This window comes from Canis lupus, chromosome 34 (assembly GCF_011100685.1).
Source record: "Canis lupus familiaris isolate Mischka breed German Shepherd chromosome 34, alternate assembly UU_Cfam_GSD_1.0, whole genome shotgun sequence".
Taxonomy (NCBI): Eukaryota; Metazoa; Chordata; class Mammalia; order Carnivora; family Canidae; genus Canis; species Canis lupus.
The window spans coordinates 21,564,248-21,590,927 of NC_049255.1; the positions used below are offsets into that span (position 1 = coordinate 21,564,248).

At 41.1% G+C, this 26,680-nt stretch overlaps 1 protein-coding gene across 3 annotated transcripts in view; it reads left to right on the forward strand.

The window, feature by feature from the left end:
* Positions 1-12,932: 12,932 nt before the first annotated feature.
* The window catches only part of TPRG1 (tumor protein p63 regulated 1), a 136,901-nt gene continuing 123,153 nt past the window's right edge, over positions 12,933-26,680 (forward strand). For all 3 annotated transcript variants that reach the window (XM_038583680.1, XM_038583681.1, XM_038583682.1), the window contains exon 1: positions 12,933-13,143. The gene's annotated coding sequence lies outside the window, so the exon portion shown is untranslated. The remainder of the gene's footprint in view (positions 13,144-26,680) is intronic.

Genomic DNA, 26,680 nt, shown 5'->3' on the forward strand with positions numbered 1-26,680 from the left:
AGGGGTGGAGCTAGACCCCCTGTCCTGGTGATTTCTTAGAACTGATGGGAGGCCCAGTAGAGATGAGAGATGGGAAACTCTCATAAAACAGAGAGCACTGCACGCATATAAGGCAAGCAGTGTTTGTTCAAGTCGATGTTGGTATTTTTGTGTTCTTATTGTTATTACTAACAACCTGAAGTCAGCCATGGGTCTCCTACAAGAATGATCTGATTCAGTGGCTAGTCTGGTTTAATTATCTTGTATGTCGTTCTTGGTCCTGGGAGTGCAATATGGGATGAGAAATGAGAAACAGGACACCTGTTTTTCTCAGGTACTACAGATTCATACCCACAGCCCTGGGGTAAACTCTGTTGTGCTAGGTGATGCCCTTTGATAGAGCGTTTTTCTGTGGGATTCACGAGCTGCAAAGATCCACTGTCATCAGTCTTGGCGAGCACTGTAAGGGAATGCGGGGGTGGCTTTCTTAGAGATTGCCTCTCTCTATTTAATGTCATAATAAATCCTAAAAGTCAAATTCCAAAAGAATGCCTCTATCCTGGGTGGGTGGGTGGATAGATGGGTGGATGGGTGGGTGGATGGGTGCTGAGGAGGAGGTGGGCAGGATTGTTAGCCTGAGCTGAAGCAGGCTGCAGTGCTCATTAAGATTCATGGATGTCAGTATCTTTTGGCAATTGATCTATGGGCTGAATTTTATGAAAAGAAAGCAGAATTAGTGGAAGAACCCGAGGCAGTCTGCGAGTTGACTCCAGGGATTTGATTGGGTGATTTTTTTCTTCATGGTGGGAGGATGAGCCCACGCAAGTCTCTGGTATGCTGTTTAAGGTAATCCTTGGCTAGGGGAACATGATAGAATTTGGTGCCCCCAAACCCCCCCTCTTAAGTTAGAAGTCTTGGAATCTGTCATCTATTTTGTGCCATTCTTATTTTCTTTATTTCCATTCGAGTTTTTCTCAGTGTTTGGTAAATTTCATGTTGAATATGTCAGCCTGTCTCAGTTGTGCTAAGGAAAACAAGAAGAAAAATTATGTTTACCTTAAGCTGCGAGGAGAAAAGGGAAAGTACCTCTCTCATCTTCTCCCCCTCCCCAGCCCTGGGAGATGGAGACTTAGCTTGGTGGTGGCAACAGGAATCAAAATAAAAGAACTCTTGGGAAAGATCAAAGCTCAGAGGAAGTGGTGAGATTCTGGTGCTGCCTCACCCTCTTCACCTGCTAGACCTGTTTCCATGTGTATTCCTCTCTGAGGGATAAAGATCTCAGCCACCAAATGGAAAATTCTTATTGCGTTCTTCATATTCAAGATAGCAATTCCTTCCATGGTGGTGTTTTGTTTTAAGACTTCTTTTAATATACTACTTATGGTTAGAATCTGGAGAAGAGGCACTGAAGCATAATTGAAAGGGCGCCTTATAAGGATCTCAGTTGGAATTTTTGGCTTGGCAATGTGGCATGACTTTGGACATAGCACTGAACTTCACTTCCTTCCCTGTAGTGAGATTTATAATGTGCCCTTCATGAGATGATTTGAGAATTTGGGAGAATGTGTCAAAAGTACCTATTAATTTGTATATGGTAGACATTTAGAAGGTATTGGATTTTATTGTTATTGCTTTTTATTGCATATAAACTGAAGTACTCTGGCATAAGATCCTCCAGGGGGCTAGGGTTAGAAAGGATAGGCATGACCTCTCTTACTTTTCTTTTGTTAAGAGAAGTAGTATGCTGTGGGGAAACAGACTGGGCTGTAGATTCAGATCACCCATGGAAACTTTGGCAAGTATTTATTTATTTATTTATTTATTTATTTATTTATTTATTTAATTTATGAGAGAGAGAGAGAGAGGTGGACAGAGAAAGACAAGCAGACTCCAATGCAGGACTCGATCCCATGGCCCTGAAATCATAACCTGAGCCTCAATCAAGAGTCCGATGCTTAATCAACTGAGCCATCCAGGTACCCCAAGTTATTCACTCTTCTTTCTCCTCAGTTTCTCCAGCTATCAAAAGGATAGGGCGGCCCAGTGGCTCAGTGGTTTAGGACTGCCTTCAGCCCAGGGCGTGATCCTGGAGACCCGGGATCGAGTCCCACGTCAGGCTCTCTGCATGGAGCCTGCTTCTCCCTCTACCCTGTGTCTGTTCCTCTCTTTCTCTCTCTCTCTGTCTCTGTCTCTGTCTCTCTCTCTCTCTCTGTGTGTCTCTCATGAATAAATAAAATAAAATCTTAAAAAAAACCCCAAAGGATATCATGAGAACCAGATGATACAAATATATTAAGTAGCTAACAGAGTGCTTGCCCTCTAGCTTAAAAATAGTAAATCCTGTTTTTTGTTCTTCTTATCCACATCTACCTGCCTCCTCTCACCAATTACTTTTTGTCAGGTGCCAAGACTGTGTAAAATATCTCATTGCCTAGGCTCAAAAGCCTGGTGGTTTAAATGTAATGATTGTACCTGGGTCTTTATTTATTTATTTTTCTGCCTTTATTCATTCTATTTTATACCATTCCCATCCCATGAGATAAATTTTAGCTGAGTCCCTGCTATAACACAGGGATGATAGACTTACAGCAATTAATAAGACAGTTGTTGCTTAAGGAGCTCACAGGTCAATCAGGGAAATGATACAGTCTAGAATCATGACTTGAGGAAGGTGGGGTACATGCTGTGGAAGATGGTCAAAGTCAAGGCAAGAAGTCAAGACAAGTGGCATCTGAAGGTGGAAGGACGGCAAGATCAGTGGAAGCTCCATGGAAGAGGTTAGTTTGGAGTAGTCATGGGAGCTGTGAAGACTCTGTAGGCGGAGGGGATGGGGAGGGCCCCTGGGCCAAGGGAACATCCTGAGAAAAGACATGGGTGTAGAAGTGCGTGAGACACATTTGGGGAATGGTGACAGTTTAGTTTGGCTGGAGTATGTGATATGTGAAGGGAAATAATGGGGAATAAGGGTGAGGCATTACTGTTCAGAGTTTTTAATGACAGGATAATAATTTTGTACTCAGTTTGATTTGCAATGAGGAAACATTGAGAGCTTTTTTGAGCAAGAGGGTAAGTAATATGACAAGGAAGATACAATAAGTTGTATCAGAAGTGCTGTTTGCATCTGGTTCCAACAACAGCCGGATAATGCCATTTATCTTGGTCTTTGATGGCTGATATGGGAGAGAAAAGGTGGCAGTGTTCCAGGTTCTGAGTCAAAAGGAAAGTAAGGACACAGAGGTGGGAAAGCCTCCGAAATCATTTGAAAACAGATTAATCCAGGCTGCTATGAACATAACATACAAGTCGGGAAACTTGGAGAGATGACTTTAAATATCATGATAGGATCTCGAAGCTGGTATCAGTGATGTTTCTATTTTAGAGGAGATCAGAGTACACACAAGGCTATCAAACAAAGACTCCAAATGAGTTTACTGTTTCTTTGAAGTAAGGCTTCTTGGAAGGTCTGTGAACTATTAAAGTAGTTTTTTCTTTATTGTGGTAAAACACCGTAACATAAAATTACCATTCTAACTATTAAGTACATCCATATGTTGTGCAATCATCACCACTATTTAGTTCCAGAACTTTTCATCACCCCTAAAAGGAAACCCTAACTATTAAGCTGTCACTCTCCACTCCCTGTTCCTCCTGGCTCTTGGCAAACACAAATGCCTGAACAGATAAACAAAATGTGGTGCAGCCATACAATGGAATATTATTTAGGCATAAAAAGAAATGAAGTGTAATACAAGCTACAACACGGATGAACCTTGAAGGCATTACGATATACGAGTTTACATTTTGTTTTTAATTCAATGTTAATAAAAAATTACCAGTTGTAACCTCAGTGATTATGCTATGCGGTGATAATTTGCAGTAGAAAATATTTTCACAGGTCACAGCAATTGCACCGTAACTTAGTGATTGCTGACTAGGGCACTGCAAACTCTCGGAAGTTTCTGATATGTTTCAGGGGTTCATGACATAATCAGTTCTCGATTTTTCATCGAAATTTCTCAATTATTAGATGTTAGCATCTTGTTGCAAAAATTGTAAAAACACTACGGATAAAACAGACAAACCTGGAGAAACCATTAAAGACCTCTACTAAAATAAACACAATACAGTCGGATGAATCTGGTGCTGAACTCCAGCTCCATACTTTAAGAGTATGATTTTCAGCATATTCCTTAACTTCTCTGAGTCTCTTCCCTCATCTGCAAAATGTGTCCAATGACAATCTCTCCCTTCTAAAATTGTCATACATATAACACAGTGTTGACAGAGTACAAGGCACTAACGTGAAATAATATCATCAGCTGATTGTTAACAGGGAAACTAATGGTACAGGGATGTGTGGGTGGCTCAGTCAGTTGAGCATTGGGCTCTGGGCTCTTGGTTTTGGCTCAGGTCATGATCTCATGGTCGTGAGATTCAGCCCCATGTCTAGCACTGCACTCAGGGGGGTGTCTGCTTGAAGATTCTCTCTCTCTGCTCCTTGTCCCACTCACTTATTCTCTCTCTCTGTAAAATAAACAAATACATCTTTAAAAAAAATAAAAGAAACCAATGGTATAGATTGTACTGGTTCTGCTTTTTGGAGGTCTTGGAGTAACTTCAGGGGGGTTTGGTAAAATAATTCTGATGGTGATATGGTATCCTTTATGTCAAATGTGACCCAGGAAAGCATCTTTAGTACTTGCCACACTGAACAGCAGTGTGACAGTGGTCAAGTTAGTCTTTCGTGCCCAATCTCCCTACCTGTGAGATGGCGATGATGCCTACGACCCTCCCTACATGGCTGCTGTGGGAGACATGTGATTAATATCTGTAAGGACCTTACAGCATTTTCTGGCACATAGTTAAGTACCACATAGGTACTTGTTAAAAAAACTAGAAATAGATAAATATAGGACACAAGCTGATTCAACATAGGATTCTTAGTTTTTTCCTCTGAATGACTAATCTCACTGAGGCATTGGTTCAACTTGATGACACCTTGCTTCAGTTGGTATTTTAAGTAAAATTTGGGAATGTGCTAGCCCAAGTTATCTGTGTTATGATCCAAGACAGAGCTGTGATCAACACTGACATTATTCAGCTAATCTGGAGACCTTTAAGAATGTTAGACTCGCTCAGGAAGCAAGAAGTTTGCATCTTACCTTAAGTTCATAATGACTTCATAACCGATTATTCTGGTTACTTTAACGAATTACTAGTATCAGGCTTAATTTCTAGAGAGATCAGCAAGCTACTCTAATACATTCAGAAGATTTCTGTGGGTAACAAAGTATAGTGAAAGGGGAAATAAGGGCTCTGATACTAAAACCTAATATAAGACTTCAGGACAGTCATTCCTCGTTGAGCCTTGGTTTCCCAAAATGTCAACTTGAGGAATTAGGTTTCTATGTGTATGTATACAACTTCTTAAAAAATTGTAAGTTACAGGGACCTCTAATGGATACTCGGGTAGCAGGGGAGTTGCTCTGGTTGAATTGGGATGGGTGCCTGCTAGCTCTACTCTGGGGATCAGGCCCCAGAGAGCCCCCAAGCCACCTCAGTGGGACTTACAGGGCTCCCTGAAACTCATTCTGAAACTACTTGGTAAGAGGAGACTGTTAACTTTTAGCTAATAGTCTGTGATTCTAAAAATACACTTTTTTTTTCAAATAAGGTGAACTTTTCACATAATAAATAATACATACATATGTACATTTGGCTTGCATTTTACACAGAACCAGGGACTTTGCTATTTAAATGGACCCTGTGCTACAGTGAAAAATTCCTTTGTAATACGAACAATTGTTCTTTGATGTCTGTTTTTGAAATTCTGTGCTTTCTTCTTCTTAAAGTAGGATACTTCGGGCTGGAAATGCAATTGTGAAAACTTTGGAGATTACTAGCTTTTTGTTCAGTTTCTACTTTTTTGAGTCACTGGCATTTGTCATTCCTTTTACCTCTCTTCAAAAGTGGGATACTCTGAAAAAAAAAGCTTCTGTTTAAAAAAAGGTATCTGAAATTTCACAAAGTATGCTGGCATCACAGCAATCCATGAATATTTAATCATTATCAAGACAGGAGGTTGGAGAAAAAAATCAGGTTGTGATATTTGGGAACAGCAGGTGTGGGAAGGAGGGTGTTGACACCCTCTGAAAACGGATATGGCATGTTGTTCCCTCTGCAGTTCCACGTCACCTGGGGTCCCAAACGTGCTTGAAGAAAACTCTAGGGAGTGGGAGCTTGTCCTCACTGGCCCCACACCCTTCACGTGGCAGAGAGTCTTCCTGGAAGCCTGGATGCCCTTCGTGGAACTCCTTCGCTTCATAAAACCCTTCCTCCCTCTTTTCTGTGGGCCTTTGCATAGTGCAACTGGTTGTGACCCTCGTCCCTTTGCATCTTTTTCTCCCCTTTGCATATTGTTGTTAGGTCTTTTAGGTCTAATAAGTCAGTGAGAGCCCAGGTATCCATCCCAGAATTTAGGATGAAGACTATTGAATCTCAGTGTTCACCAAGGAACTCCTATCCTAAAATCAGGAGCAATGCAGAGATGAAAGTTTTATGGGTCACTTAGGTACAATCACTCGTCTTCTGACTTTATCACACACTCCACTTGCCCTACCATCCCGTGTTCTGGCCACACAGGTTTCGCTGTTGCTTCTGTGAGGCAGAGACTGGTCCTTCCCACAAGTTCCTGCCCCTGGGTTTTTGTGCAGCCTGCTCCATGTTGGAGTTCTCTGTCAGTAGATTGAGAAAGTGCAGTGCTCTATTTCTTGAATTTTTATGCACATACCAGCCACCCAGCAGGACTTCATTGCACAGGGATTCCTGGACTCACCTCTAGGGATTCTAAACTAGTAAATTCAAGAATGAGGCCTGAGAATATGCATTTTTATAAGAGATTCTCAAGAAGGTGATTCCAGAACTGCCTGCACATCAAATGCTGTCTTTGGGGTTGTCTTTCCTGGGCCTTGCACTGAAGGATGCTATGGCATAAAGGTCCAGGCTGAGACTGGAGTCATGAAGCCCAAACTGCAGGGCCAGCTTTGGTTCAGATGGTCACACAGTATTTCCCGTGTGCGAAATTTCTCACATTGTAGGAGTGTGGCCAGGGCAGGGACTAAGGCAAAAGAAACATTCCTTCCCCTTCCCCATGTGATCTGGGCAACATCTGAGGCTGTCTGCTTGCATTCTGGTCACAGCTCCCAGAACTCATCAAATGTCAAGACAGAATCACTCAACAGAGTCCCCAGCACATAATGATGAAAATAAAGTATAAACTTCCTGGCCTAGAATTCAAGACTCTCAGTAATATGACCTGGGTCTCCAGCCCACCATTCCCCCATTCTTCGCATATCTCATCAGAGCAGGGTGACTGTTGCAGTCACTGCTTGGGGGCAGGGCTCAGTCTCACTCACATCACTGGGAAGTGAGGGCCCCATGGCTCCAGACCCCCTCCTTGGATACCTAGGGCCCTGCACCCTGATGTGTCTCTATCACATCCTGAGTCCTAACCCTGGCATCAGAAGAGTTCTCTAGCAGCTTCCTCTCTTGGTCACCTCCTGTGGTCAGCACTCAGCTTTTTTGAACTGCATTATTTTGTTGCTTTCATTATTTTGTCATGCCAACCTAGGTTCTAGAGTATGCTCTTAATCTGAAAATCAGTTCCTAAGTCATGACACTGAAATGAAGACGATAGTGGTTTGGTTCTTAGAAGAACAGAATGCCAGCCCTGGAAGGGCCCTCACTCTGAGCATGTCCAATTTACCTGAGGTTGTTGACCAGGAAGCCCGAGTCCAGAGAGGGAAACTCTCCCAAGTGTATATGTGCCCAAGTCCACCCAGAGTGTTAGTGAACTAGCACTCAGAAGTGACTCTCCACACCTAGACAGGTGTGTCAGTCCTCTCGTCCTAACTAGTGCTTAGAGTGCAAGAAGCACATCATGCTTCCCTCGGAGTCTCTGTGTTTCTTCTTCTTTTTAATGTTTTATTTATTTATTTATTTATTTATTTATTTATTTATTTATTTATTTATTTATTTATTATTTACTTATTTATTTATGAGAGAGACAGAGAGCAGGAACAACATGGAGAGGTGCAGATGGAAAGGAAGACTCCTCTCTGAGATGAGCTGGAAGCCAGTCTCGGGGCTCAATCCCAGGACCCTGGGATCATGACCTGAGCCCAAGGCAGGCAGACGCTTACCTGACTGAGCCACCCAGGCACCCTTGGAGTCTTTGTGTTTCAAAAGCTTATCTTGCATGTTGTTTATAATAGGCTCTTTATTTACATGCTTGAATTTCAAGTTTTGCCTGCCTCCTTTGATTTGATCTCTTCTCTACTGAGACATGTGAACTGACTCTGGCCATTGGAAGCACTGGATAGGAGAGAAGAGCCAGTGGTAATAATTTCACTGTCCGGCAGTTTTAAAATAGCAGATTCATCTTCAATTTAATTTGAGCTGTCCTGGGCATTGGAACCTGCTGGTCACCACACTGGTTACCTGTGTGGCAGAGGAGTAGCTTCTGCCCCTGTGTATCCCAAACCAATAGGAAAGGGAAGTAGTCCAAAAGAGAATCCATGCTGAGAGCAGCAGGGGAAACTGACTCCCAGTGTGAACATGGGTCACCTAGAGTGGACTATTTATGATAAAGGGTGGCCTGTGATGGCTGCCTGAGTTCTGCTCTGAAACCCTGTCCAGCTCTGTGATGTCAGGTGGTGACTGAATGGTTTCCACATTCACTCCAGCACAACCCACTCTTCCCCTTGAGCTCCTTGAGTAGGGAGGAGCCCTGTGTGCTTAGCAGGAATGGCGAGCCACACCTTGGGTGTGAGTCAGGCCCCCAATCCACCCAAGATGGGGAAGGTTGATAGGGGTGTGGCCTGTGGCAAGTTTCGTGTTCTCCAGTCTCATCTTTTCCTTGGTTAAATATTCATAGTGAAGGGCATTCCATGGTAAGGCTCTGTCGCATGAGGAGTCCTTCACTCCACCATTGGTTGCTGACAAAGCTTTGCTCCATCGTTCTCTTCTTCCTGGTGCTTTTCTTTCTCTATTGCTTTGGGGGATTGCGTTTGCAAGACCGGACACACAGTTTGCAAGCCTCAGTGCAAAATGAAAATGTAGGCCCCTTGTTCAAAAACTAAGGATTTCAACCTGGTGACAACAGAACACAACCGAACATGGGGCCTTTTATCTACAGGGCTCCGGGCCCCTGTGTCGGTTGTTTGCTCAGGAAGCCACCCTGGATGGGGATGGATCAGGGAGTGGGGACCTGGGGGGGAAAGTGAAGTCCTAGGCGAGTAGACACCAGACCATTGCCTTGAACCAAAGTTCAAAATGATGAGCAATCCTCCCCAGCTGCACCCAATGTAAATAATGGCACAAGGATTAATTAGTTCAACTTGACAGCCAGAGAGATTCAAGATATACCATGTAGGTCCTGTGGCATCACAAGGAGACTTTATCTTGTGAAGGAGAAGCAGGCACAGCTAGGAAAGGTGATCCACGGAAGGTCATGCTGCTTGTTGGGTGCCCGGGGACCGGGTCTCGGGACTCGTAACTTCAGTGCCCTTTCCAAGCCCTCGATGGACCTGGGTATCCATGAAATTGTTCTCTGTCGCTGTGGGTAAAATTGGGATTTGAGAATAAGAGTGAGATGCAGGAAGGGAAATGAGATCAATGATAGCTGAATGGAGAAAACAAAACAGCTTAGAAAGCCAAAGCAGTTTGTCTGAGTCCTATCTGATACACAACACACAGCAAAACAGACAAATGTCTGTGCAGCAAAACAAAACTGGAGGAAGAAGATATTGTCAAATAGAATACGCATATTTCCAACCAGCCTTGAGCTCATCTGATAAGGGACAGATTGTCCAGAGTAAATAGAGAGAGGAAGAAAGATGCTTTGGGCTGAATTTAGTCCCCTGTCAAAATCACAGGGGAGCGTCGTGCTTCTCCTCCTGTTTGTCATTTCTCTGGTGGCCAGGCCTTGTAGGGCCACACAGGGGAGCAGAGAAGTTCCTTCACCCATGCATTTGTCCACCCGTCCATCTGTCTATCCGTCTGTCTATCCATCCATCCCTCCATCCAACACCAAACATCTCTCTTGTCATTGTCCTGGGCTGGATCCTAACAAGAATGTTTAAGACCAGCCCTTACCTTTAAAGAGGGCAGACACGTATGGATCAGCGGACAAGACTAACCACAGCGGAGTGTTATGCTCATGAGGCCCGCTGTGTGCCGAGGGACTCAGGAGAAGGAGAGATTCATGCTGCCTAAATTTCTCAGTGGTTAACCTGCCTGAAGGTTCCTGCCTGCTTCCACAACTCCTGGTAGGGTCTGTTCATCATCCCCATGCCCCTCTTTACCAAAGGACTCCTGGGGAGGAGGCAGGGCTGGGGAGCAGGGTTGTGGGATTCTTAAAGACCAAACCCTTTTACTCTCAGGGGTGTAGGTCTATGCATCAAGCCTTCTCTGTGGGAAGTGAGGAGTCTGAGCTGGTGGCAGTTCTGGTTCAGGCTTGTTGAGGATCTGGGCCCACCTGTGCTTTCTCCCACCCACCTGCTGCTCCAGGCCTGACTGTAAGAGAGCAGCCCTGCCCTGCGAGGAGCCTGCTTCTCCCTCTGCCTGTGGCTCTGCCTCTCTCTCCATGTCTCTCATGAGTAACTAAGTAAAATCTTAAAAAAAAAAAATTAAAAAAAAAATGAAGACAGCAGCCCTGCCGAGGTGAGGGAGAGAGCAGCCAGGTGATCACCAGTATCACCCTGGCCCCATCTGCAAAATGGCAGGAGGGCAGATCTATTAAATCAGTGTTTCCTAACCCAAATAAGCAACAGCTCACATTTTCTGTCAGTGACAGCAGGACTAAAGCAGAAGAGGAAGCAGAATAAATGGTAAAGGCTGTCACAGAAGAGAGGGAAGGGACGAGACACCAAGAGAAATGATCTCTAAGTGCACATCTGGTAAAATGGTTCTGCGGTTCTCTGTTCCATGGCTGTGGAACGTGTCATCCACCAGGACACCTGTACACAGCCTTCGCTATAACTGAAGACAGGCGAGAGGTGAATCACATTCGTCATCCTGTGTCCCGTCATGACAGTTCTACACATTCATGCCAGGACTTCACATTCACAAAGCTCATCTCACCTCCAGAATCGCATGAGCCCCCTGGACAGCCTGGGAAGGCAGGTGGGGTCTGTGTTATAAATCCCATTGCATAGAAGAGGCAACTGAGGCCTGGGGAAGGAAGAAGCTACTTGCCAGTTGATTCCAGTGAGTAACAACGAGGGCCCAGAGCCCAGGTTTTCTGTGTGGCATTCTTCCAGCTGCCATGCCCCTCTTGGGTTGCACTGTCACTGCCCCCGTTGCTGCAAGAGCTGGGAGAAGCATCCCATGGCCACTGGAAGCCTAATGATAATTACCTACCCTGTGGACATAGATGTGTTTTCAGAATCCCTTGCCCTTTAAAATAACATGCTTCAAACAGCAATGTACCGGTTAGTCCCAGGCTGGGATCCTGCATCTTTTAGCCACTTCCCCTTCCCCCATCTGATTATAAAGACACCTGTCACTGAGTGGAAACAGTATTTGTTTCACAATTACTTCTCATTGCCCTGTAGTTTTACAGTGTAGAAGTGGAGTGACCTAGATGCTACTTATGGGAAACTCTCTTTTTCATCCTGGGGTCAATAGTAAGGAGGGAATAAAGCAGTTAGATCAGGGGACTGTAGTTTATTCCATCTCACAGTTAATTCTACTGTCTGCACTTGTCGAATGCCAGCTCTCCTTATCAGCCCAGAGCTAAGGCTGTCTCCTCCTCTGTGAAGTCTTCCAGGACTGCTCCCTCCTCGGGATTCCCACAGCAGTTGTTCTGATCCTATCCATGATGTTTGGGTGCTCTTCACTTTCTACATATTTTATTTTCCTGAATTTTCATGCCAGAGACTGCATCTAGTCCATTTTTCTCTCCTTGTCTACACTGAGAAATGAGAATGGTCAAGGTGGTTGTTCAGTTAACTACTCATTGAATGAAGCCATAAGTGGATTATGTCCTAGACATGGTGGAGGCACGGAAAAAGACAAGTGAACATGTGATGTCTGTTCACTGCTCGTACTTTATTCTGTCTATGTAGAAAAGACTTATTTGGGTTTTAAGATCAATTGATCATGATTTGATTTGATTTTCTAGCAGTTGTTACTGTGTCAACTCTTACCCTAGGTTCATTGTCCTATGCTTCTCCTTTCAAATTCAACATCCCTGAAGGTGGAATGATATCCCCAATTTACAGATGACCAAGAATACCAGGTCAGTTGGTGTTGGTTTGCTCCCATAGGTGGCAAAGCCATGCAATGGAAAATGAGGATTCATGAAACAGATATTCTTTGTTTATCATTCATTCTAAATGTATTTATTTAGTCCCTGCTATATGCTGGACATTGTGGGGGAATATATGGGAGGATAAGATATGGTCATTACCCTCAAGAGGCTCACAGTCTAATGAGAGGGGCATGCACGTAAATGGAAAACCATGTTGTGTGTTAAACACTCTAAAAGGAATACTGACAAGAGATTCTGTATGCACATGTGCCTGGGTTTGGTCTCATGGAGATCTACCGCTCTGCATGTCCTCTATATGTCCAATGCAAAAGTTGCGATGATGCTGAAAATCACAAATATCCAATAAATTAAGTCATCATAAAAGAATACTAATAATAGGAACAAAGACTTCAGGCTTAGGCTTCCTTACAGCTAATTGGGAACATACAGATGATGTGGGGGAATGGACAGGAGGCTGCTCCTGCTCACCTCACCAGAAGATTTCGATCAAAGAGGAAGTTGGCAGGAAAATCGAGGACATCTTGAAGAAGAGGACGAGAGAGAGGTGTGTCACTAGAGCGAGAAAGGCCTCACCCACAAACCTGTCCCTGACAGGTTGAGTTCCTCCCTGTAAACACCCTCAATCCTTTCATTTGACCCTTTGAGTCTGAGCACATAACTCAGCCTTCTCGCTGAGGCAGGGTTCAGACTGAGGGGGTGACAACACCAGGGTGCCCTCGTGTTAGGCTTCATCTGAGCCAACCACACTTTCACTGGCCACTATCTGTGGTCTTGCCCCTTCATCCAAGAAGGGAAAGAAGAGTCTTGAGGATCAGCCACAACCTAGTCAGGTAAGCCCAGGTGGTTTCTTACTGGTTCTGCAAAGAGATGGGATTTCTATGTCTTGATTGCTCTTGGCCCCTAGCTTGGGTTTCTGGCCACTTCCACCATTGACTCACAGTTTCATCTAGGCTCGTAGTTTGCCACGACCACAGAAAAGTCTTCCATTAGTCCTTACTGCCCAGAGTTGATGAGGTTTGTAGACCAGCATTTTTCAGGCTATAAAATCGCTTGACATACTTATCTATATATTGATTTTGATCTCAACTGCCTTATAAAAACCATAGGATAAGGTATAATTTTCTCTATTCAGTGGCTTAGTGAACAGAGGCTTGGTGAATTGAAGTGATTTGTTCCAGTATGATCAGCAGGCTAAGGCCAAGATTAAATTTGATTCCTCCTTCTCTTCCTCTTCTGTACCACCCAGCAAGTCATATCTTATCTCAAAAAGCAAAAAAAAAAAAAAAAAAAAAAGTGAAAGGGTTTCCCGAACTGTCAAATGACAAACAAAAGGTGTTATTTCCTTACAGGCAGGTTGGGAGGGATGTTTTTGAGCTCATCTGAGATGGATTTTATAATGATATATAGGCTTCATCAAATTGGAGTATTTCTAGAGAAAAAATGAGAAGGCATTTATATATATATATATATATATATATATATATATATATATATATCACACACACACACACACACACATATATATAAAATATATAAATGCCTTGCAAACCAAAAAGTGATATGCAAATGTGGGAAAATGGCTCCGTGGAGCCTGAAACATGCTCTAGCTCTCTGTATGAGAAGGCTTGCATCTGGGGCTGGATGACACTCTCCTAATGTCAGCAGGAACAGTTCATAAAAGCCCTGGGGAAATATTTAGCTTTTCAGTCTTCCTGTGGTATGTGGAAAAGCAAATCTCAAGGGGGGGTAGATAGCGGAGGAAGAGGGGGGTGGAAATACCCCCAAATCCTTTCAAATTGACTCCTGCAATTTCCTCTCTTATGACAGCTATCATTATATCTCATTGTTCTATAGTTTTTAAGAAAATCTCATCTTCAGTGATTATGTAGTTTATTTTTTTAAGATGCTAATTTTAGCTATCATTTTTCCTTCATGCTCAAAAGGTTGCAGCATTCTGTTGTGGAAGGAAATATTATGTGCATGTACGCACGTGTCTGTGTGTGTGTGTGTGTGTGTGTGTGTGTGTCTGCTTGAGTCTGTTATGACAGTGCTAATATTTCTCCCCATGAGCCCACCACAACACAGTGGGTTGCCATGCTACACCATCTTTGGCAGACTTCTATAGTTTCGTAGTGTCTGGCTGTGAGCATCTTGAAGGAGTCACTTAATCAATTACTTTATTCAAATGGAGAAACTGAAGCCCAGAAAGATGACATGATATGCACAGGGCCACAAGGCCAGTGATCATTAAAGTTGTCAGCCAAACAACATTTCTACTCTCACTGCCCATGATGCATAGTGAATGGTGCTGGGCATTCCTCAGCAGAAGCAGGAGCTGTGCCATTGGGGGTATTGTACCCAGATGTCCTTTAATATTCCTTTCAATTAAACATTTTAGAGCACTTTGACCTTTCCTTAGCATTCGATGGAAATATCATATCCTGTAGAATCCGTGACTTCTAGAGAAGACACTTTTCTTATTATCTTGGTTCTTGTGCAATATTTATTTTAGCCAAATTCTGGAACCTCTTAGGTGTAGCATTAGGAGCTGTGCAAGCACTGGTGGCATCTTCATTTTATTTAGCCAGTCTTGGTCTTTGTTTCTTTTAGGACCCTTCTAAAGAGCTGTCACTCAGTTTAACTGGTTGTAATGCTGTGTGATCTTTAATTCAGAATTGTAGAACCTAGTGGCAGGGTGGAGTTCTAGAGTTCCTTTAATCCAGGAGCTGCAGACTAGTGGCCACAGGTGAGTACAGGATTCAGATGTGTTTTGTTTGTGGTGCAGTGGTCAACAAAACTGAACCAGTTGCAAATATTTAACATCCAGGGAATTTCTTATAAAAGTTCAGATATATCATTTTTCAGGAAGATCAGAAGATCTGGTTTTAGTGGGTCCAAACACCCACATGGAAAACATATTGTCTGGGTCTGGGCAGCATGTGCTTCTTGTAGATAGAGCATGTATTCCCCAATCATTCGCATCTCTGTGAGACCTGTTTTTGGCTAGCAAGTATTTGCGTTTTTCAATTTTGGTTTCTTCCAACCTGTCATGAGCTCAAATCATTCTGTGTTTCAAGGGAAACCTAGTTCTACATAATGATAGGCCAGGCTACAGATCAATGTCACCAGGGAGGAGGTGAAATTAATTCTTTGGCCCTAACCTCTTATTATTTGCAGAGTAGGAAGAGAAATGATGACTTCAGCAGAACATGCCATTGGCCCTGATACCTACCCAGGATATTAAACCAGATGTCAAAACTTAGTGACTTGAAAGCTTAAGTACTTAGCGACCTGACACAGTTCTAGCATAATCTCTGGGTGCCTACAAGAGAAAAATTGACAAGTGCAGGGTAATACTCTTTACTCAATAGATCAATGTCATAAAAATAAGAAAAGAAATTATGATGTATGATAGCACATAGATTGTAACACAATACTCCACATTCTAAAATAATACAGAACAAATTGCTGAAATTCTAGAAACTAGCCCAATAATATGTTTTCTGTAATTCATTCACTGATAGAATAATCACTTCTGGATCACTTATAGTGTACATCACCCTAAGTTAGGGGATTTAGGGATGAAGAGCAATGACGCTTCCCCAGAGGGGCTTACTAGTATTGAAAATGTGTGTACAAATAACCAAAACACAGGACAAAATATGATAAATGCTACAAGAAGAAGAAAGCCAATGAGTAAAGAGATATTCATGGAAACTATGTAGTTTGACACCAGGATGGCTGTAAGGAAGAAATGGCATTTGAGCTGGGCTTTGGACAGATAGAGGTGGGAAGAGTTTTTAGTAAAAGAATTTAAGCAAATTCCTAAGCCATTACTATCTGAAGTGTACTTGAGAGAGAGAGAGAGAGAGAGAGAGAGAGAGAGAGAAGGAGCACATTTGTAGTGGCTGTATACAGGGCCAGTGGGACAGAGAGGGAGGGAGGCTAGAAATGTGGGTCTGTACCAGATCTTGGGTGCTGAATGACAGGCTAAGGACTTGAGAACAGGGCGCAACATGGTGGATTCAAGGAACGTTGCAACTACTGACCAGACATTTAATCCAAGTTCATTGCTATCCAAGTCCTTAATTTGGTAGCGACAGAACAACTGTGTAAGTACCACTAAGCTTAGCTTTAAGTTTTTTGAAAAAAATTAAGAGGGAAAAACCAGAACTGAGCACTTCTAAACACAGTGGACGCTATCAGATGCTTAGGGAGAAGGCAAAGTGGTAATATACAGAAGAATTACAAAGATGGATGATAATATTTTTTAAAAACATGTTGAGCAACTTGTAAAGAATACTTGGGGGAAAAACATGGTTAAATTTTTTTCTTTCTTTCTTTTTTTTTTTTTTTGGAGCAAGTTTATTCCTCTGGGTTATCTGAAAGTTAGAAAAGTGATGTGCCTAAGTTCTTGTGGGATATGGAGCATTATTTTTAGTTGATAAGCTTTTTCCTTTGGTCTGGAAAGCAGTCACCCCCCAAGGAATAGTTATAGAAGGTTCTTGGATGTCCTAGCCCTCAGCTCTTCCATTAAAATACTGCTGAAGAATTCCACAAATATGTGAAGGCTTCACTGTGGTTTAAAGCATTCCTGATGGGCTGAAGGGAAGGTTCTGGTCTTATAAAGGACTCCACCAGTCACCAGAACAATGTTTTCACACACACCACAAGGTATTTGTATAATTAACCAAACTTTTTAAATTTTCGTCTGCATGCTTGTGTGTGAGACTGGTTCATCATTGTGCCCACATCTCAAAGGCCTGTGCTTCATGGGAAATGTGTAGGTGGTGTGGCACAAAGTAAAATGAGGTATGTGAAGAGGAGTCATTCATTTAAAGCTATTTATTGAATATCTGTTCAATACAAACATCCCTTCAAGTTTCATTCCTTCAAAACTATTTATTGAATATGGGTTCTAGAGGTTTCGGAAAACCTCTGCAATGAACACAAAGAAATAATCTCTGCCCTCAAGTAGCTTACATGTCTAATGAGACAGATGGAAAATAAGCAAATCAATCAAGAAAATATATAATATATGAGATGATGGTGGGGCAGGGAAGGGGACAACAATAATACAGGCCCTGTAAGACACAATAAGGACTTTGAGTTTCACTCTGAGTAAAATGGGAGCCATTTATAGATTTTGGACAGAAGAAATACATGGTCTAACTTACATTTCAAAGGGAATCCTTGGTCTTCGTGTTGAGAATAGATGAGGGTGAGGTGAGGAGAAGGCAGGCAGAAACAGGGAGATTTATAAAGGAGTTCTTGCTATGATCGGGATGAGTGATGTGGAAGCTTGGATAAGCTCGTAGTGTGGAGATGAGGACATGTGCTTGAATCTTGTGGTTGAGATGGATTGAATGGGGACTAATGAGACATGAAGGAGCCAAGGGTGACTCCAAGGCTTTTGCTGAACAACTGGTGGAGAGCAGCGGCCTTATATCTGATATGATGAAGACCATGGCAGGAACAAGTTTTGAAGGAATGCTAGATTACTTTTGGATAGGTTAAGTTGGAGATGTTGAGTAGTGAGTTAACAAAAAATCAGAGACTCATGATACCTGAGCTGAAGGTAAAAAGTGGGAGTCATCAATATATACATGATATTTACAGCAATGAAATTAAATGAGATTATCAAAGGAGTATAGACCAGGGAGAGAGAGAGAGAGAGAGAGAGAGAGAGATTTAAGGACTGACTTGGATACTGCAAGGTTTCGGGTGAAGGAGGTGAGGAGAAGCCAGTCAACAACATACCAAAGGGGAAAAGGGAAAGGGCATGGTAGGGGCAGTTCTATGCCAGCAGAGAGGAGATTTCCATCACTGGAATTGTTTAGAATACCCAGCACATGGTAATAATGAAAAGCATTTTTCATTTACATTTTCTATAGACAATGTGCCCCTTTACCATCTGCCTCTGAACCAGGCCACTCTTTCTATTCCCACCACCCTCTCTTACTCTGTGGTTCCATGGGAACCAAGAAAAAAGATGGAGAGGGAGCAGCCAGAGTGTGAGCCCACACTAGGTGAGTGCCACGTGCGCTGGGATCCAAGTGCGGGAGCTTTCTGAGGATGAGAGGGTGGTCGGGTGGCACAGATGCTACTGAGACATGGAGGGACATGAGGTCAGCGATGTGAACACACAGCAAGCAGTGTGGCTGGGTGGGACCAGGAGAGAATGGGAATTCCTCTTAGGAAGTAGAGCTGATGAATACAGATGTTCTTTTCAAGGAGCTTACTTGTTGGGACACCTGGGTGGTTGAGGGTCTGCCTTTGGCTCAGGGTGTGATCCCGGGGTCCAGGATCGAGTGCCACATCGGGCCTGCTTCTCCCTCTGCTTCTGTCTCTCTCTCTCTGTGTCTCTCATGAATAAATAAATCTTTTTTTTTTTTTTTTTAAGGAGCTTATTTGTAGAGAAAATGGACACAAGGTAGAGGGGGAAGAGGGAGGATTTCCTCTGCCTGAAGATGGGAGGAAATGATAGAAATGTGCTTTTATAGAGCTCACACAGCTCAGGGAATCCAGACCTCTCAGTAGCACCTCCTGAACCGTTGATGCTGTTACACAGATGCAGGATGTCTGGGTCCCCTGGGGGCAGGGTGGAAGAGGAGCAAGAACTCAGCATGTGCATTAATGAAAACTTGTAATATTTGGAAAGTCTTCCAAGTATGGTCAACACAGGACTTCATATTGAACCATCTCCATATTGGAGTATGAGAATGCAATTTCTTTTATTTTCCTTTGTTTCTTTTCCCTCTTCTTTTCATTTTTTTGAGAATGAACTTATGATACATCGTTAATGCAGCCTCCTGCTTTCTTTCCACTTGAAGGTCATATGCTGTAAAGTTCTTCCTATTTACATGGAGCTCCAACCGTATATTTCTGGGTCTTCAGCCCTACATGGGTCCCAACTGGGACATGACTACTCTGTAAACAGAGATACATTGAAACCTATATTATTTGACCCAGCCCTGGAAAACACATGTTTAGAATAAAAAGCTTTGCACACACACCCTTTGTCTCTCCCAGTGGCAGCTGTTCTCTCCCATCGTTAGTGGCACCAAAAGGCAATTCCTAGAGTAAAATGTAACCCTTGTCTTTAGCAGGGGGTCATACTGGGTCCTTGGCGTCTATTTGATGTTTTACTCTGTGTAAGAGCTCTTAGATCCATATATATTCAGACAGCTCAGCATGACTCTGCACTGCCCCTAGAATACTCCTTTGCACTTTGCACAGATTACTATCTAGGTCTTTATCCAGCCATCTTGTAATTATCTTTTTGCAGATCTGATTCTTTTAGAGACAATTTACTCCTTAAGGGCAGAAATTGTATTTGCAGCTTTTCTCCCACTCTCTCCATTTCTCTGCCTTCCCCAGCACCATACTTGGCACAGAGAAGGTTCCCCAAAATGTATTTGGGTTAATAAATTAAATTAAACATTTTGTACCATGTAGAGTTGCACTATGCTGATTAATCTATGCCACACAAGCAAAAAGTAGAGTAGCCAAGTTCAAGATATTCTTATATGCAGAGTTAGTGAATTAGGTAAATCAGACCTAGAACTGTGGAAGCCAACTGGCATTTTTCACTATGCTTTTAGGTCAGAGATACATAAAACTGGATAACTGATAAGTCTATTTTGAAAATTTTATACCATCATTACACACACCTGTAACTTTCAGTAGTGTTAATATAATCATTAAGAGCTGTTGACATTATGAACATTTGTTTAATTGTTCATGCATATAATAAAATGAAGAATTCTTGTGGATCAGTAAGACCAGAAATATGAAGCTAATAAAAATTTCCAAACACATACACACCCAACCTTTGAATCTCACAACTTAAAAAACCATTGCAAGTCAAAGCAAATCCTGGACGCATTTAAACCATTAATTGCAAAACACATATTTCTTAAAATTACAGAATTCTCTCCTGACACACAGGAAAATTGGCTATATATTTTTCGTTATTTTTTTATTGAAGTAAAATTGACATCTAACATTATATTAGTTTCAGGTGCACAATGTAATGATTCAATACTTGCATGTGTTGTGAAGCAATCACCATAATATGTCTAGTTAATGTCTATCACCAGGCATCATTACAAGAATTTTTTTTCTTATGATGAGAACTTTTAAGATCTACTCTTTTAGCACCTTTAAAATATGCAACACAGTATCATAGTAGTCACCATGCTGTATATTATACCCATTTCTTGTTTACTTTATAAGTAGAAATCTGTACCTTTTTATTCCTTTCACCATTTTGCCTACCCCTCAACTTCTACCTCTGGCAGCTACTAATCTCTATCTATGACTTGTTTTTTTGTTTTAATTTTAGGCTGATTTCTTCCTAGCCTTTTAAAAAAAAATTCACATATAAACGAGTTTCATATTCCACAGAGACTTAAGTTAAATTCTACATCATTTCTGGGAGGGGTAACTTGGGCATATATACCAAATACCTGAAACTACAAACTCTGACCCAACATTCCCACTTTTACAATTTCTACTGAGGATTAAGGATCTTGAAAAGTTTTACCTACAAGGATCTTCATTCAATACATAGTCATTTTTAAAAAGCAAAGTAAAAAAGCAACAACGTGAATAAGAATCAATAGGGGACGAGCTAAATAAATATAGTTGATTGCATAACAGAACTTTTTCAGCCACTAATATGCTGCTATAGGAAATTATTTATTCACTGAGCAGTTTAGCACAGTGGTGGAAAACAGGGCCTTGAGGTTTGAGAGAACTTTGATCAACTTACAGCTCTTATCACTATATGACTGAGCAAATTCCTCAACTTTTTCCAGTTTCAGTGTCCTAATCTGTAAGATGAGGGTAACTCTAATACCTGGACCACAGGGCTCTGGTGAGTTTGAAATCAGCCAATGCAGTTAAAGCCAAGTGTTTGGCACACAGTATATATATTCAATATATTAAGTGTATGTACAATATATAACTCAACATCTTAAGTGTAAAAGGCAGCTTTTGAAACCATATTTCCAGCATAACTTTATTTTTTAGGTAAAAAAATGATATTATCTACAGATATAAGGAGAAGTCTTAAAAGATACACATCAGAATTCATTTTCTCTGCATGGTAGATTTAGGGGAAGATTTCTTTTCCCTCTTTTGCTTTTATGTATGGCCTACAATGTAATAAGAAAAGTTAAATGGGTCCAAATTATCATCTGTATCAATCCCTGTAAATGAACATCTATCAAGATAGTAGTTTTGTGCCTGTGTTATCACTGATTTCCTCATTTTCAAGTCACCAAAATCTCTTTGCACCATTGTCATGGAGGCCATTCCTGCAGCGGTTGGTAGTGCTAAGCTGATTACTTTCCCTTTGCTACTCTACCCTTGACTTCCCGTGATACCCCAGGTGGTGTATATCATAAATACATCCTTCTGTTGAGAACACTGGGTGTTGATGCAGGGGTGGAATACAAAGCAGTCAGTTTCTGACTTAAGAGGAACCCATAGTGCCTCCAAAGGGAAAGGCACTTACTTTATGGTGCTGTAATGCTTCATCTTATTGAAGAGATCCATCTGTCTCCAGTGAGTTTGGATAGCTAGGGAAAGCTGCCTTAAGGGGGTAGGGTGGAGCTATTAGAGGGACATTAAAAACAAGTATATTTCCATGGCCCACAGGTAGAATGATCTCTGACTAGGATGGAGCCCTTCCAAGCTCCTTGTGTCACCATTACCCTTGATAAGATCTCTTGTATGATTGCCTCTTTCCCCATCATTTTTCTGAAGTCTTGGATGTTTATTCTTATATTTCAATCAATTCCTTTTGTGCCAAAATCCCCATGACTCTGACTTATATTCACTTCGTCCACATCCTTGAAACATTATTTTTCACCTTTTTTGCCTTAATCCTAAGTATAATGTATGTTCAATGCAAAAAAAGTTAGAAAATTTGGAAAAAAATATAAAAAAGAATGTGGAAGTCATCCACAAGCCAGTCACGCAGAGATAATCATTCATAACATTTTGGTGCATGTGTTTCTAATACATGTGTGGGTGATTTTTAAAAATATAATATTTTATAATCTGCATTTCTGTTTCATAATAATATATCTTTTTCATGTCAATTAATATTTGACTACAGGCTTATGCTGTGACATCCTTTACAACCTCCCCCTCCTAGAGAGAAGCTCACTTTATCACTTCCATATGTTAATTTTCAGGACTTTTCCTTGCTTATTTATATACTTCAGTCCTTAAAAATAAAACCATAGGTTATGTATAGCTTTGGACTCTGTTTTTTTACTTAACATTATTCTGTGATTTTTTTTATCTGTTATGTAACGGTCTTAAACATATGATTTCTAATGGTTCCATTATATTCCACTAGGGGTGTGTGCACATAGTTGATACAATAAATACTTTAATTTTAAACCTATCTAATTTAGGATTGATACTTAAATTATTACCCCTTCCATGAGTTTCTCAACTTCATACAAGAAGATCTAGTTTTGATTCACCTTTGAATTGTAGTTGTGTAGACAATTGACAAAGATGAAATCCTTTGTTCTAAGATGAAATCCTCTCAGTGGACACTTTTACTATGTGAAGGGGTTCAGGAAGTTACAGCTAGGTCATTGCAGGGAGTGGAGAGGAGGCCATGACACACAACATTGTGGTTGCTTGGGGTGGGAGGAGAACTTGACCTTGAATGGGAGAGTTGGGCACGATAAATGCCTAGAAAGGGCATCCTCTCCAAAGTGCCACCCTCACTGGTTGGAGGTGGCTAATGAAACCAGGCAAGAAGTTCTCACCATTAGGTGTATCTTGGTTGTTGAATTAAAAACCAAAACCAAAACAAACTAGTAACTTGTTCTTGTTGATTTCTTATCCCTGGTGCTCTTAAAGATGTGATTCTCTATAAATATATAACCAAGGACTAGAAAGTTTTGATTTGTACTGGGATGGTGGTAAAAATAAATATATTCCACCTCATTATTTTTGGTATTTGATTTGCTTTGAAAAGAGCCTCTTAGCTCTCCACTTTGCTTTAGAATGGGGCCTCCAAACCAGGCCTGCATAGAGTCCTAGACTCGCAGATCTGGAAAGAAATGTGGGGGCCAAGAAGTTAAGTTCCCTCCTCTGCATGTGAAAAAGTCCCCAGAGAGATGATTCATGTCTGAATCAACACACTCAATGACTTACAGGAGGCTTGTATGAAAGCATATAAGACTTTCTCTATCATCACTAGTTACTACATGCTCTGCTCCCAACCATTCAAGTGTCTCTAACATAGATTCTACTGATCATTAGATTTCTAGCTTCCTTTTCCTCAAACCTTTAAGCTTGATTTTAAGACTCTATTATAATTTAGGTATTTTTCTAGGCCTTTAGACCATTAGTTCCTCCAATTCCTATACTGTCCTGAAAAGGTAAATATTGGATCCACTTCACATTTGAGAAAATGGAAGCTAAGGAGTTTTAAATTGCTATTCAACCTCAGGCAGCTGGTAGATTTGGAATCTGGATTGAAACCCAAGCCTGTCTGACTCCAAAGATTCTCTCCTGTGCCAGTCTATTTCCTGATACAGGAATTGATTGCATGAAATGAATCAATTTATGTCGTTACTATTCCTTGTCTATTGTCTTGTGGAAGAGTTGGTTTAATTAATTCTCCAAACATTTGTACCTTTGAGTTGTGGGTCAGTGATTTGTGACACATCCCCCACAACGTTGCACTTAAATCAAAAGCCACGACATCTTTCAGGCTCCAGGAGAGGAAGCTAAGTTGTGTTACTTAGCCACTCCTACTGATTGGCCAAGCTCCCAAACAGGATTGAAGCTTAACAAATGAAAACAAACAAGAACTAAAGTTTTATAAAAGTTGTGGGGAATAAAAAGTATGAAAGGAAAATAAAATAAAAACCCATTCAATACCACATAGGTGAAGTCATCTCTGCTAAGAGAGGGGATGCATTTCAGGGCAAATCACAGAGAATCATTGACGAGTTAGCAGGTGCGAAGGAAATTTAGGACTGTATTTTGGGATATGGGTTCCCTTGGCCAGATATTTTCTCTTGACCTATTCTCAAGGAAGATGGGTTACATTATGACTTTAAGTCTATTGGCATAATGCAGAGGGGCATGAAGGAAAGTATTTTACAGTGGCTTGTTTCAGACCAATGTTTTTGAATCTGGCCTGTGTCAAAGTCAATTTGGTGTGGAATGGTTCCCCTTAACAGCTCCCCTCCCTGCCCCTTCCCCAGGCCACTCTTCAAAACAAGGGGACTCCCACCTCTTCTCCAACTCCACATGCCATGCTATGACCTTTTGCTGGAAACCTGTAACTTCTACCAAATTACTCTGCTCAGTCCATTGTAAATAAGGGCTTTGTTCTCAGAGGATCTGTTCATTGGAAGCACATTGGACTTATCTCTCTAAGACAAATGTTTTCCCCACCTTTTCCCCTTATAGAATTTACATAACAAGTTTGTAACTTGTGGCCCACATAGTGATGTCATTAGTTCTCCTGATAAAACTTGCCTAAGAGGCACTATCTTTTTCCATCTCTCTAGTTTCTTTTGATTTTACTTCCTGAATATAGCCTTTGCATATCAGTGGGCAGACAAAAGTCATTGCCCAATAGTCCAACTATCTGTGTACAGAAAGCAGGCTCCATCTGCGTATGAATTTTAGCCTTCTTCTGACTTTAATTTTTAGAGAATTTCTGGCAGCCAGATTTTGATGCATTTTCTGTACGAAACGATTTTTTTTTTTTTTTTTTTTTTATCTCTGATGGTGGGTGCTGGAGAATAAGAGACCTGTGATGAAAATATGTGTGCTTAAAAATAATTAAGTTTTTAATGTTTTGGCTAGAACTAATGCTTTCTTTTTCATTTTATCCTCTTTAATGTATTTTCATTTTATGCGCCCGTGGGTAGCTCAGTTGGCTAAGTGTCTACCTTTGGCTCAGGTCATGATCCCAGGAGTCCTGGAATTGAGTCCCACATCTGGCTCCCTGCTTGGCGGGAGTCTGCTTCTCCTTCTGCCCCTTCCCCACTCGTGCTCATGCACGTACTCTCTCTGTCAAATAAATAAATAAAATCTTTAAAAAATATTTTCATTGTAGAAAATTAGAAAATATAATTTTCTATAATCTCATTATTAGAGAAAAACAAAGTTAACATTTTGGTGGCTATCCTTGTTAGCTTTCTTTTATACATATCTATATTTTATTTTTGCAAAAACTGAGATCATGCTCTGCCCTATTTTGTAATCTTTTTAAAAAATATATACCCGAATGTCTTTCTACTGTATTGGTACTATGTACTATGTTTATTACATCAGCTACATAATATTCTATCTAATCTACATTAGACATTATAAATAAATTATAAATTAAACAGTGTTGCTATTTTAAAGAGGGATTGGCATTGCTGGAAGATTGGCTGGAAGATGATGAGTTTAAAATATAGCTAGAGATATTAGTTATTTTAAATGATATCTCTATTTCTTTGTTTGGATACACCAACACAGCTTCTAGCAATATATTGGTCAATTCCACTTTCTTTATCAAGCTATCTAAATCTATAATACATAACATTATTAGTGAAACAAAGTAACAGTCTTAGAGAAGCCAATATTGGGTGTGACATTGAACTAGCATAAGTATGCTTCCTCCTATGTTAAAGAGTCTACATTCAGTCACTCCCAATGGGAGAGTTGATTTCAACTACTCTCTAGCATTTTCTAATAATTTTATCCACTAGCTGGGCTTCAGTGGGAAAATTACTATTTCTCTACAGAATTTCGCAGTCTAACGTTAATGGCATTTGGAGCCTGACATTGCCTTTTTTTTTGGTGGGATGCAAGAGAAAAAGTGATTTTTCTGGTTAATATTAATTAATATTAATTAATTAATATTAACCAGGGATAGTACTGGGCATTAGAGATTGGCCCCAGCTCATTAAGAAGGGAAGACAGCTAATCCAGAAACCAATATTATATGGTATGTTAACTAAATAAAATTTAAATTAAAAAAAAGAAGGGAAGATGGAACTTCCCTAAGAGTTAACAGGAAATATATTTTGGAAAATGTCACACATTTCAGTGATCTCTTTAAACACCATGCAGGGTCATAGTTGAAGATCTTAGATGTAGAGATAATGCCAAGCAGTAATACCGTGATCCAACCCACATTAGGTGATACTTATCTCAAAAGAGAAGCTCTGAAGACTGGTCAAACTTATCCATTCACTTGAATTTCTCCATTCACAAATAGGATACATTATATAAGCCACAGATGTTCTTTCACCGATTTGATATTCTAAAGGGATACTCTAGAGGCAGGAACTGACACAGGAAGTGTGTGTATGGGTGATT